This window comes from Trichosurus vulpecula, chromosome 7 (genome assembly GCF_011100635.1).
Source record: "Trichosurus vulpecula isolate mTriVul1 chromosome 7, mTriVul1.pri, whole genome shotgun sequence".
NCBI classification, from domain to species: Eukaryota; Metazoa; Chordata; class Mammalia; order Diprotodontia; family Phalangeridae; genus Trichosurus; species Trichosurus vulpecula.
The window spans coordinates 115,465,193-115,479,298 of record NC_050579.1 but is presented as its reverse complement, the minus strand read 5'-3'; the positions used below and the strand labels follow the sequence as shown (position 1 = coordinate 115,479,298).

The window sequence follows — 14,106 nt, the reverse complement described above, 5'->3', positions numbered from 1 at the left end:
CTTCTATATCCAAGGCACTGAGCACTGAGAGCATAAAGACAAAAATAAAATTGTCACTGCCTTCAAGGACCTTACTTTCTTTTGAGTGATTTTTGCATTTCATTTCAACAAAGTCTTAAGCATGGGAATATTATTGGGAATTTTTCAGTCAAAATTTGAAACAAATTATGCATGATTCTTTTTAACACTATCCTTGGCATCTGTGTTTGAACTGTTACCCATTTAACAACTTTCATTTCATTTGTCCCTGGGAGCTTTTGAAGTGTACTCTGTGTGGGGAGAAGAGCAATGGTCCGTTTGGGGGATTTTAACAAATAACATTAGCAAATCATTAAAAATATGGAAGATATTCTTACTAGACACTAGTCTATAATTCTGTTATTCTGCAAAAAAAGAAAAAAAATTCAACATGTCATAAATTACCAATATCATATACTACTTGCCATTACTTATACTTTTCTACATGCAAAGAATAAGTCAGGGGTGGGAAAAACAACTGTGTTGCTGTCATATCTTTATACTCAAGGAATAAAAATTCACTTTAAAAATCTTAGATGCTGTTAGGGTTTTAACTAAGGTTCCTCTTGGTTTAGAGACACATTTTCCTCTTTCTGATGTAATTTTGTTTCAACTTCACCATTCTAAAGCTTTAGTGAAGCTATAAATCTCTGAACCTTTCCAACAAATAGCATAAACTCCTAAACTTATTACTGAATTATCTGAAAATATGGTGGGTAAGAATTTGCATATGTTTCACAAAGTTATTTGGAATCCATTTTTATGTTCAACTCACAGCAATGTAATTTGTTTTTTTTTTAACTAAAATGAGAGGAGAATAAGGATTTATTAAATACCTACTGTGTGCCAGACACAGAGCTAGGTGCTTTACAAATATTAACTCATTTGATTAATGGTTGCATTACGAGCTCAAAAACCACTAATTATAGTATTCTCTAAAAATTTTGGGGTTATTATGTTATTTCTTTTTGATCCTTTCAAGGGCCTATCATAGTCCTATGCTCAAGACATATTTAATTAGATTTAGATCACTTTCCGTGTCTTCTAAATGAATATGAAATTATAAAAGTTTATGTTTCCTAATTAATTGATATTTGGGTGGAAATGAAATACTAGAGAAATTTTCATGCAAAAAATGACAGAGATGAAAATTTTACTTCCTATCTTCAAGAATCTTTAATTATATTGTTTTAGTATTAAAACATTCTTTCCATCAATGCAGCTTTCAATTGCCCTAGTAGATGATCTTCACAGGCCAAAAGAATTCATTTCTCTTTGGAGAAGAGTCTTCTTGCCAAATTTGCTTGGCTGGGGGAGGAGGGAGGCTCAAAGAGGCAAACACAGTCTGTCATTACACCATACTCAAAGACTATAAAACTTAGTAGGACCTCCCAGTGTTTGTACTATTTTAGGATAATCTTCAATAACTCAAGCATTGCCATAGTATGCATGATGAGACATTTGAGTATGTAGTGGAGGATGTGAATTTAGTTCATTGAAATGTCTTTTTTTGGAGAGAAACAAAAATGAAATAATTTTTCACACTTATTGTAATCAAACAGAAAGTAAAGAAACTTTTAATCACATTCAAAATTTAAAAATTTTCCTAATTTATTTAAGAGATATGAAAAGAGCAAAATATTTTACTGTAAACAAACTAAACATGGTGCTGGAGAACACCAGGGAACTGTTTTCCTCTACAACCATTTCCATGGGGATATTTGGGGGCATAGAGTCAAATAGGTAAAAGTAACTATTTTTGTGCCTACTGCAACTGTCCCAGGATCATGTGTGATAAGATATTATATGTTTTGCTTCTATTTTCATTGTCATCATATTCAAAGAGTTGAAAATGTTTCCTTTCTATCATGACAAGCATTCATTAAGTTAGAAAATTATATAGACTCTCCAAGAGTCAAAAGGAAAAAAAGTGATTATTACCTAAAAACATGACTTGTCCTATTCCTTGGTCTCAAACCAAATTGCTATTATTTGGCAATTCAGTTAAATAAGTTCTGCAGAAAGGCCCAGTAAAGAATGTGATGAAATCTCTTTGGCATATCAACATTAAGATGGGTCTCTCCAGAGTAGGAACTGGCTTCAACAGGGAAGTACAGCTATTTTCTGCTAATAAAGGAATTTAGACTCAGAGAAAAGTGCCCATAAGAAGATGGTTGATGAGTGTATTCTGAATGAGCAACAGGGCTTCTTTTTAATTGATTTCTTTGGATTATATTTGAATGAAAGATTGTGTTAATTCAAGCTGTTGTCCATCTGGGAACTTTCACAAACCTACAAATTTTTTAGAAAAGCAATGTCTCAAGGAGGAAAAAAATATATACCTCAGGAAACAGAATGGTGGAAATATTCAAGTGGGCATGAAATGGTAACACCCTATGTAATAATGGTTTAAGATGACTGTTAGAGCCAAACTGTATTCTTTTGCCTTCGTAGGTTAAAGAATACGAAATGACAAGCAGTTAGGATGGCCCTGCGGTTTTCTTTAATAGATGTTGGTTGTGAAGAATTATGAATCTTGCTATATTAAGTATCAATTAAATTCTGAGAGGTATAGTTTTCTATATCTGCAAAATGTCACAAATCAGTTAAAGTATTTTAAGGAAACACAGAAATCTGGGAGTAATATTACTTTAATAATGACCTTTACCCTGGGATTATCCACTCAAAATATATAACTATTTCCTGCCTCACTACCACTTATGATGTACATATTTGAACCACAGGGGGAAAATCTAGCACCAAAAAAAAGATCGTCAGTGCCAGAGTTCCATTCAATACACTTATTTCCATAAGATGGGAAAAAAACCAAACTACTTAAGAGCCAAATACATCTTAAATTACTAATTTTTTTGGCAAAAGTTCCCTTATCAACTATAGTTCTCCTTGAAATGAACATACCACCAGCATCAGAAGAGTACTTTATACTGCAAACAATTATATTGAGAAATTGAGATATTTCTAGAGGGTGATAATGTGAAAAGAACTAGCTAATTTGGGCCCATTTTAAAATCTGGTTGTCATATCATCTTTCTGTGATATAAGTAATAAAATGAACAAAACTACAATTATTTGTATATTTGTGAGCATTTATGCTTGAAGTGAAGCACATTCTTTTTCTATTTTGCATAGTCTTGCTAATCTTTCATCAGAAATTTTGAGTTATATTCTTAAATATGGCTTTATTGCATACAGAGGTCAAAGATTTTTTCCCTAATAGAATTTGTTGCTCATTTATATCACCAACAAAATTCATGATGAAACCTAGATCTAAAAGAGATCTTAGAGATTTATTTTAATGCCTATCATGGTAGAAATGACTTTATGGTCACACACCTAGAAAGTAGCAAAGCCTGGACACAAATCCAGGTTTTCCAACTTTAAGTCCAATGGTGTTTCCATCTCAGGATGCTGCTGCTAAACACTAAATGAAGGCTATCAAAATTCACTTTCTGCACCTAAAATTAGTCATTCATAAAAATTCTGTTCAGTTATTTTTCCCAAAGGAGTAAACATGTGATTTCCTCCCAGGCTTGGCTGCAATGTCATTTGTATATGGAACAGTAATTCTAAGCATGTCTAGGGTGTTTTGTAATGCTGTATCTATGAAAAGAAATGTGACTCCAGATTGGCAGAGAGAATGCTGATCATTTGCTACATCTTTCTTCAGTTCTGTCTCCCAAAGACTCTACAGAACTACACATGTGTCTCCACCAAGATCTGGAACTATGCTTATCTCCCCCAAAAGTGTGTGGAACCAATTTTGTTCAGAGTTTTAAGTGGGCATGCAGCATTGCATTCAGCATTGTCTCTCTCAAAGTGGAGTCACATGTCTCTCCACAAAAGCAGCAACATGAAAAATGCTTCCGGTTCTTTTGAAAGCCTGGCTGCATTTATAGTGGAAAAAGAGTTTCATATCAAATTAAATTTTTTTAAAAGTACAGTAAAATTATGTTTCTTAGTTATTAACCTTCTACTTTTATATTAACAATAGAATAATACCTTTCTGCCTTTGGCAAAGCAATACTTTACCCAAGGGAATTCCTGCAAACCGTATGGAACATTAAAAAGTAAATGAGACTTGAATAGATGATAAAGTGCCATTCGTGTGAATTAATTAAGACTAATTATTCCTCAGTGCACAAGCAGACTTTGCCTAGAGGACCAAGTCAATAACATTTATTAAATACCTACAGTATGCAAAGGATTGTGCTAGGAATTAGGTAAGATACAAAACTTAGAATTGACTTGGTCCCTGCCCCTCCCTGCCCTCTCTCCCAGGATGAAACTGCCATTCTACCTGATAACTCCATCTCTCAAGGAGCCCCAATTCAAGATAAACTTTCTTCTTTTGACCTGGATTAAACTTTATGGTCATATACTTGTGATTCCTGGAAATTAGAGACACAATCAGTGTTAGCAAATAGGAAATTAATTCTATCACCTGAATCTGGAGCTTATTATTTTAGTGGTTGGTAACAAGGAAAATCTTTATGGAAAGGATCAGCTTCTAATGAGGCCCTTTCATGTTGAGAATACTAAAACTTTCTAGATGAGGTCTCAGAAAGATCCACCTTATTTCAAGTTCTGCTAACTCTTTCCAGTCTAAGTTACTATTTAGGGCTAGAGGTAGTTTCTAAAGGAGAAACACTAATTAGGATGAAGTAGTAATATGACACCTATGAAAAAATGGATAAAGGACCTAACACTGAATTAGTACAATCTTTCATTCAAATATGATCCAAAGAATTCAATTAAAGGCTCATTTAAAACGCACCCATCAATCAATCTTCTTAAGGCCACTTTTCTCTAAGTTTTAAGGGACAAAGAAAAAACACAAATCTACCACAAACTGGTTGATTTATTATCTGGTTACAACATTGTGAACTGGTCCCAGATAAGTTATTAATGCAAACCGTAAAGACGTGTTGCCAACCAAAAGCAGAGAATACATGATAATGAGACCATGCTATCAATGCTACTTCATCTGAACATTCAAAATGCCTGCAAGAATTAATTAGTTTGCTCTAAAAAAATTTTTCTTCTCTTCTGCACATCACTGTAGCAACATCTCAAGACACCCTGTTCACTTTGAGATGTGAATCATTACAAGCTAGCATGCCCACTTGGTTCCTCAAAAGACACAAAAGGTGTAAAAATAGCTTGTGCAAATGAAGCATGTACAGCGTCAGCAGCCAGATGAACGTGGGTAGTCAGATAAGGTGCTGCTGCTGCAAAGGGCAAATTATTAAGAGAATACTTGTCTTTGAAAAAAAATCAGCTTTGTTCTTCATACCTTAAATCAACCACTTGCAGAGCTTCAAAATGACACCTGACAAGCTCTTGTCTTCCTATAATCACAAGACTGATGCAAGCCAGGGCAGTCAAAGTTCCAAGACACTGAAGACAGAGGTGTAGAGGTGCCTTAAAAACCCAAATGTAGAAGACCAATGACAAAACATACTCTCCACCTCTTGACAGAGATGGTGATAGATTTAGGGTGCAGAAGCAGACAAACGTATTTTTTTATAGTCAATGAAGGAATTTGTTTTGCTTGACTTTATTTGTTATAAGGAATTTGTTTTTCTTTTGTCTTTTTTCAATAGGGTGGAATGTTGGAGAGAGAGTAAGTAGATTCTGTTAATATTTTTTAAATAGAGAAGTAAGGGGGGTGGTGCTACAGATATGGAATGTCACATGCACTTTCAGACGAGTCATTATATTGTTAGTTTTACTTAATTGATATGCTGTTACAAGAGACCTCTCAGAGAGTGGGAGTAGTCTATAACTGTAATAAAAAAACAAAATACATCAATATAACTTCAATAAAAGTGAAAAACTTGTAACTTCTATAATTAGCTGGGATCATATGCTATGTATGTATGTGTATACATGTATGTATATATAATACGTGTATAGGTATCTATGAATATGCACTCCTTCTTAGCAACCTAATTCAATTCAAATTAGATGTCCATTTTTTCCACAATATCATATCAACTTTCAAACACATCCCTGAGATACCAATTTCAATTTATAGGAATCTTCTTCTCCTACCATGTGGAAGGTTGAGGGAGTTTCAGCTTTTAAATAAGTAACAACTTCTATTACCCTTTGACCCAGCAATATTACTACTAGGTCTGTTTCCAAAGATAATTAGGGCGAAAGGAAAAGAACCTATATGTTCTCAAACATTTATACAGCTCTCTTTGTGGTGGCAAAGAACTGGAAATTGTGAAGATGCCCATCAACTGGGGAATGGTTGAACAAGTTGTGGTATATGATTGCGATGGAATACTACTATGCTATAAGAAATGATAAACTTGATGGTCTTAGAAAAACATAGATAGGCTTACACAAAATAATGAAGAGCAAAATGAGAAGAATCAAGACAACACTGCATGCAGTAATTGCAATATTGTTTTAAGAACAACTTTGAGTGTCTAAGTCATTTTGACTATTACAAATAGCCAAATTAACTACAAAGGACCTACGAAAGAAGACACTATCTGTATTCAGAGAAAGAAGTGATAAAGGGAAATATGTGTAGAATGATTTTACATATCTATCTATATATATACACATACATATTTACATATATACATATACAGATATGCACACATATACATATTTGTGTTTAATGGTAGCCATCTTTTCCAGAAAGGAAAAATAAAGTTACATGATAATTTTATTATATATTCAAAAGGAATAGCAAGTTGTACATAATAGATTTTCAGTTTCATGTGCAAGCATCTTTCTTTTCTATTCTACTATGATATGGAAATGCTTATTTTATTTCTTAAGTTCAGAATAAAATAAAATTATTATTAAAAGTCATGACTTCTTTGTAGGTACATTTCTGCTGTTAAAGCATTATGACAGAATGAGGCAGCTTGACACAGTGGAGCGCTGGCCTCAGAGCCATTAAGACATGAGTTCAATCCATGCCTCTGGTGTATACTGTCTGTTTACAAGTCAGCTTAGTTCTCAGTCCTCCAGACAACTTTCTAAGACTCTAGATTATAGGGAAGAGGCCATTTTACATTGGTAAAGAGTTTCCTCATTCTCGAATCTCCTATATTAACCCATTCATAGGTCCAGTGCTTAACCCTAGAGTGATAAAAATTTCTAAAGTAGAAAGGACTATTACAAAATTCTCAACTTGATGTGGATTTCAGTCATTTTGCTACAGTCCTTCAGTTTGCAAAATGGAACATAAAAGGGATTCTAAAATTCATTATTACTTGCTTTAGGTGGCATACAAAAATAAAGACATGGAGATAATCATCCCTGAGAAAAATATTTTCTGTACTAATGCTTAAGTGAATTTATGAGCTTTACTTTTTCCACTCATGAGAAAAGAAAGCTTTTTCCATAAATAGCCTATGGGTGTGCAAAATGGCAGCACATGTGCTAATGTTCCACAAAAAACAACAGCTCACTTAAAATATCATTTGAACTAACAATGGAGTGGAACAAAAAGGAAACACCTTTTATTTCTTTAAATTTGCATTCAGATGGTTAGTATTTATAAGTTACCATTATGCAGTGAAGCCATAGTTAACACCACCAATAAATCAAGACAAAGTTTCATTAAACATTAGATAAGTTTACTATATTACTAAATTATGAGATTAAAATTATCTAGTATTGTTTTATGGGAAAGAGGTTGCCCCCCAAAAAATCCATTGTCCAACCAAATGGTAGGATTACAAAATAGGTAGTTTTGTGTTGTTTTCAAATCTCCTACTACCTCTACTAATGGCTCATCATGGCATGGTGATGCTACATTCTCACTAGCATAGCACAAGGTCTGGCAGGTCCTACAAACTGGTTTCCTTCCTGGTCCTCACCCAAGATGTTCCTCAAGGCTTTGGGTATTTTCATTTCTTGTTTCCCATGTCTATAATGCTCTCTCTCCTCCTCATCTCTGCCTCCTTACTTTCCTGTATTCCTTCAAGTCCCCACTAAAATTCTACCTTCTATGAAAAAGGCTCTCCTGAGTCCTTCTTAATGCCACTGCCTTCCCTCTATTGATTATTAGCAATTTATCCTGTACCTATCATTTATACATAGTTGTTTTTGTGTTGTTTTCATATTTGACCAAGTTCCTTAATAGCTAGGGCTGGGATTTTTGCCTTTCTTTGAATTCTAAGTGCTTAGTACAGTGCCAGTCTTAATAAATTGTAGTTGACCACAAAGCTAGAAAAGCTTCAAGTATGGGTGGGCCTGGGTACCAGTGTGTACTGGAACCAGGTTAAACCAGTTCCTGAAAAATGACTTAAATTTTCAGTGTGAGCATTTACATCTCGGAAATTTGTAGCAAACACTACAAATCAGGACTTGGATTTATTGTTTTGTTGATTGTCTAGACTTAAGAAAGTGATGGAGAAAATTATAATAAACAGATTAAAATTAAAAGTGTATTTTGTGTACTTTTTTTTCAGATAGCTAGTTGCTAAACATTTCTCAGCACATCCCTGAGTCCAGCAATACAAGATATTGAATGAGTCTGGTCACTGGGCTAGAGGAGACTCACTAAATTTACAAAGGTTCATCACCAGAAGGCTGGTCAAAAGGAGTTGACTTATTTCAGCAACAACAACTCATGAAGATTATTCTGCTGAAGCATGGAATGACTGTTATTTGCACTGGCAGAGGGAATACCAACACAGAATAAAAATTTTTAAAAATCCTTGAAGTAGTGAAGTATCTTGTACTTACAGCAACTCAACTTTCAAGAACTGAGAAAATTTTATGCATCATGGTTTCTTTCATAGTGATTTTAAAAATTTTCTTGGCATTACATAATAATTTTTGGATACTTAGGGGCAGCTAGGTGTGCAGTGAGTAGAGCACTGGCCCTGGAGTCCGGGAGACCTGAGTTCAAATCCAGTCTCAGGCACTTGACAAACTTACTAGCTGTGTGACCTTGGGCAAGTCACTTAACCCCAATTGCCCTACCTTCCCCCCCCCAAAAAAAATTTGGATACTTATACCTTATAAAAACTAACTTAAACAAGGCCATACTATATCATGTATTTTTCCTTATTTTTCTGCAATTGTTTAAAAACATGCATTGCTGGAAGTGTCCTCTGTTATTTCAATTCTCTATGATTCTAAATTATTTTAGTAGGGAAGTTATGGTTTTCCTTAATGTTATTACTCTGTTGGCTGACTTCTACATGAGGTTAATGTTTCATTGTGCATTCCTCTCAGACACATGTAAGCACCTCCCATTATTCATCCTGGGTTGAGGTTAAATAAATGTACAACACATCAGGAATAGTGCAGGCCAGCAGATAAGAAACCTAAGTACACTTGAATCCTAAGCAACATTCCTGGAAAAAAAAACGCAATATTTCACTTGAAAACATATAGCTGGAATCATTAAGACTACGGAACATTCAGAAGAGGGACCTGACAATAGGATACAGGGAACAATCATAGAATGCTACAAAAGGAAGATACCTTAGATATCACCCAGTTCTGTCCCCTCATTTTACCGATTAGGATTTCCTACGGCAATAGATGTCTGAAACACAAAATACCATAAGGGAATTAATATTCTTATTAAATTCTTTGAGAATTTTCATGCAAAAAATTGAGCACCAGTCTCAGGGTAGACAAGACAGGTTCAAATATCATTTCTGATAAATATTTGCCGGGTGACCATTGACATGTCACTTAACCAAAGATAAACTGTCAACTTTGCTATTTTGCCTGACATAATTAGTCCCTCCAGAATTCTGCCATCCCAACTATCAGTAACTCCATCAGCAACAAGGAGAAGGAGAATGGGTCTGTATAACTCAGGGAAACCAGTGTTGTCACACAGGCCTTGAGCATCACCCTCAAGCAGGTCTATTCACAGATCAACCTATCTGGCACTAGGTATTAAGGGAATTGTGAAAGTATCTTCTCCCCATGTATTCCTCTGCTTAACTCCTATCATCTTCCCCTTGCTGTGATCCACTTTTGCAGGAACTTCAAAATCTAACTTGCAAAATACCAGGTGCTTCAGGTCTCAGTTTTAGTGGACTTAGTGGCTTTTGCAAATTCTATGAACTTTTCCCTTGACCAGAGAAATCACTGAGCATTTGTTAAGCACCTACTATGTGCCAAGCACTCATTCTAGGCACTCAGGAAAACAAAGATATAAATAAAACAGTCCTTCCATTAAAAAGGTTATATTGTATCAGGGGAAAATAATATCAATCAATAAACATTTATTAACCACCTACTATGAGCCAAGCACACTTAAATATATGCAATAATATACAAAAAGTAAATACAAGTTAATTTGAAGGGAAAAGCACCTCCTGTGGGAGAGTTATTAAGAAAGGTCTCATGTAAAAAAGGGAATAAATACCTCTGTAAATATTATATTTCTGTGATAATAATGTAATAAAAAGGCTCTCACCTTAGGACAGATCTACACAATATAAGACACCAAGACCCTGTGGATTCAAGTGAAGGTTCAACCTACTCAGCCTGAAAAGGACCTGCTTCTCCTTCTTCCTACTGGTGCCAGGGAAGCTATTGACCAGCACTACCTGATCTAGACATTGTATGGCACTCAGGGAAGGTCACAATCTACTGCCAGAAGCTTTGCCTAGAACAGACCTATGCCAGGTCAGGTCCTCCTCACAGTCGATGAACCAGGGTTCCTTCCTCAGTACCAGGTCTTTCAGTGCATTCTTGTGCTATGGGGGCAGAATGGTTACCTTTCCACAGGCTGATTATGTAGTTAATCTAGTCCTTAATCCTATTAGAGGATGTTATTGTATATATCAAGTAAATAAAAGGAAATTCGAGGGATCAGGCACTACTATTGGAGGGATCTGGAATGGACTCATGTAGAAAGACTGATTTCTGTCAGGCTGGATCTATTCAATGACAAGCACAAAGACTACACCATTTCAGGGGCTATGAAAAAGAACCAGTGGGACATCTGGGCCCTACACCTTTATTACTGTAGCTCAGGTCTGCATCTGTGATTCATTAACGTAAGGAACTCCTAGTCAAGAAACACCCATCTATCAATGAAGATCAGCAACTTTTCTGAAACAAAGACTTGGACAAGTTGCCTAAAGCACTGAGAGGTTAAGTGATTTGCCATATGTGTCAAAGGCTGTACTTGAACCCAGATCTTCCTCACTGTCATCTTGGTGTTATCCCAGGTTACTTTGATCTGGGTGTAAATGAGAATAATACTAAGTCAGCTGAAACTTTGTGTGTGGGGTACTATGTAAACTAGTAAAAGTACATAAGGGGGTGTGACTGCTTAACTATGAAATGTGGCACCTGAAATAAGGATATAATACAATCTCATCTTTTTAATTATTCAAAGTATTTCAAAATTTATTATCATTGAATTTAGTATAATAAAACCTTAACTAACTGGTAAGTTTAAGGAATTATTAATTTTTATATTATAGCAATTATATTAAGGAATTAATTAATCTCAATTAATTATATCTTCTGGTTAACTGAGACTAACATCATTTTTGACAATTTTGGAAACCAATCCACCCTGCTTAGAATGGTAAAAATTCTACCCATACTTCAAGGCCCAGATTAAATATCATCTCCTAAATGTAGCTTTGTGCAATAGGATACAGTAGAAAGAGTGTTTGATTTGGAGTCAGGACATCCAAGTATGAATTAAGTCTCTGGTCCTAACTAGTTGTGTGACCATGGGCAAGTTACTTCACCAACTTACTTCTTCATCTCTAAAAGGGGATGATACACCAAGGACATACTTTGGTTGTATGTCTCTTAGGGCATTTGTATTCTGCCTCATATCTTGGTTATTTTATGTACCTCTACATATAAGTACATAGAAGTTTTATGTCTTAACTCTCCACCATACTATATGACTGCTTAAGGTCCTGGAAGACGGAGATTATGTTAATCATCTTTGTTTCTGCCACAGTGCTTTCTTTTCCTTCTCGATAATACACATAATATTAATTTACTCAAATTTATATTGCAATGAATGAAGAGTATTCTGAGTCAAGTCCAAAGTTACTTTAAATCTACTTTTAAATTAAATCTAAGATAATGCAATTCAAGGAAAAATAAGTAAAGATTACTATTCACTGAGTTCTGGAGTTAAAATGATATAACAAATGATTTGATTTTCTAATTTAATGGTCAAAAAGAAACAAAAAATAATGTCAAATAAAGCAAATGCCTTTATGAACTACTTGTCTGCATTTACATAAATAAAAATTCCATAATTATTTTTTAAAATTAGGTTCTCTAAAGAATACTAGCAAAATGACCAGTTTTTATAACTTTATCTCTACAATCTATTATGTTCATAAATCCATTTTCATTAACAATGCATTGTTCAAAACCAAAAACAGAGAGAAATAATTAACAGCTCATTTGCCACCTATCTGGTACTTTTTTATTATTATTATTACCAGATTACAATGATAAACTTTCCAAAGGGCAGTCCATAGACCATCTTCCCAAAGGTAAGGATTAATGTTTTAATGACAGTTGCTGCTGGTAAGCCACTTGGCTCATAGTACCAAATTTTCACAAAGAAGACCTGTTCAGATATGGTAATCAATCACATTGCCACAGGCGCTGTTTGTCCTGCAGTCTGACGTATTCCTACATTGTTTTGCTAAAGGGCAGGACCAATTAGGTGTCTTGTATTATTAAAATCTTATTTTCCTCTTCTTACTACATATCCTCCCTCCCTTTCCTTTTCTCAATACTTCCTCTTTCCATTAAACACCATGTTACTAAGCCAGACAAATACCTATTTCATGCCAAAGTATCCAGGTTATTAATTCTTTAAAAATAGGGTACTCTACACGAATATCTGGAAGAATCAAGACAAACTTTCAAGCAGACCCATTTCATTTCTATCTTCTAGTGAGAAATATGATATATGACTGTAGCAATGACAATACATTGTGAGTTCAGGCTTCATCTTTGACAGTGCTCAGGTTTCTGGTGTTGATCTTACTCAGACCCTGATACCAGAGTGCATAAATAATACCATGATCCCTCCTCCCAAGTTCCTCTTACTCTTTGTTGTGCCAAGTCTAAAATAGAGAAAGGACAATGTTAACTTTGGATTATGCGAGTAGAAAAAAAAGAAAGAATGAATTGTAAATATCCCAGCATATGAATATGCATAAAATAAAACAGGGTGACCTTGCCTAGAGGCAAATTCATCTCTTAAGAGATTCTTCCCCCTTCTGTGTCTTCAGAATTCATACCAAATGCTATCAACACACGGGAGAAAAAAAAAAACAGCCTGAATTTCCCATGAATACCATAAGTATAATTCCTAGATGTGAACAAAAAAAAAGATCATTTCTGGATTCTTCCTAACAAAAGCCCCCCCCCCCCGTCACCAAAAAAAAAAAAATCAATGGAATAACATAAAAACAATTTTTTTTTCATATTACTAGACTCAGATGAGGTCCAATTTATCTTAATCTAACTAGTGATGGACTCAATAACCTTCCTGGCATCAGTATTTTCAACAAAGAAAAAGAATAAAGGTTGGGGAAGGTAACAGCTCTGTCCTTCATACACCTAGTTCAATAGGATTTGCGCTTAGAGTTGTTTTTCCAGTGGTCCTGTTTGCTAGCCCAACAGCATTTGGGAGCGAACTATCCAAAGGCTAGAGGTATAGTGTAATACATAATTTGAATCAGTAAGTCATAGCATATTTGGTGAACATCCATGATGTGTTCAGTACTATAATAGGAAAAGAATAAGACATGACCCATACCCTCTAGAAGTTTACATTCCACTTAAAGGAAAGAAGAAATTACTAAAGAAAATACTAGACACTATGACGTATAGTAAAGTGGTGAGGCCATTCCATTTGGAAGGAGAGGACTTGAGTTTACATTCCAGCTATACCATTACTTCCGATGTCACCTTAACAAAGTAACTTTCCCTCTCTGGGCTTCAGGTCCTTCATGTATAAAAGGAGGGAGATGAATGAGATGATCTCTAAGGTTCCTTACTTCTAAATTCTATAGTCTTCAAATATATAAGGATTTTTAAAACTTAGAGCAGACAAGAAAG

At 34.8% G+C, this 14,106-nt stretch overlaps 1 protein-coding gene across 2 annotated transcripts in view; it reads right to left on the bottom strand.

Moving 5' to 3' along the window:
• The window catches only part of HIVEP2 (HIVEP zinc finger 2), a 195,139-nt gene that overhangs the window by 37,761 nt on the left and 143,272 nt on the right, over nucleotides 1–14,106 (bottom strand). Inside the window, exon 1 of one of the 2 annotated variants that reach the window (XM_036766410.1) lies at nucleotides 9,508–9,534. The exons of the other annotated variant lie outside the window; for it this stretch is intronic. The gene's annotated coding sequence lies outside the window, so the exon portion shown is untranslated. Of the gene's footprint in view, nucleotides 1–9,507; nucleotides 9,535–14,106 lie in introns of those variants that run through there. 2 annotated transcript variants of the gene reach the window in all.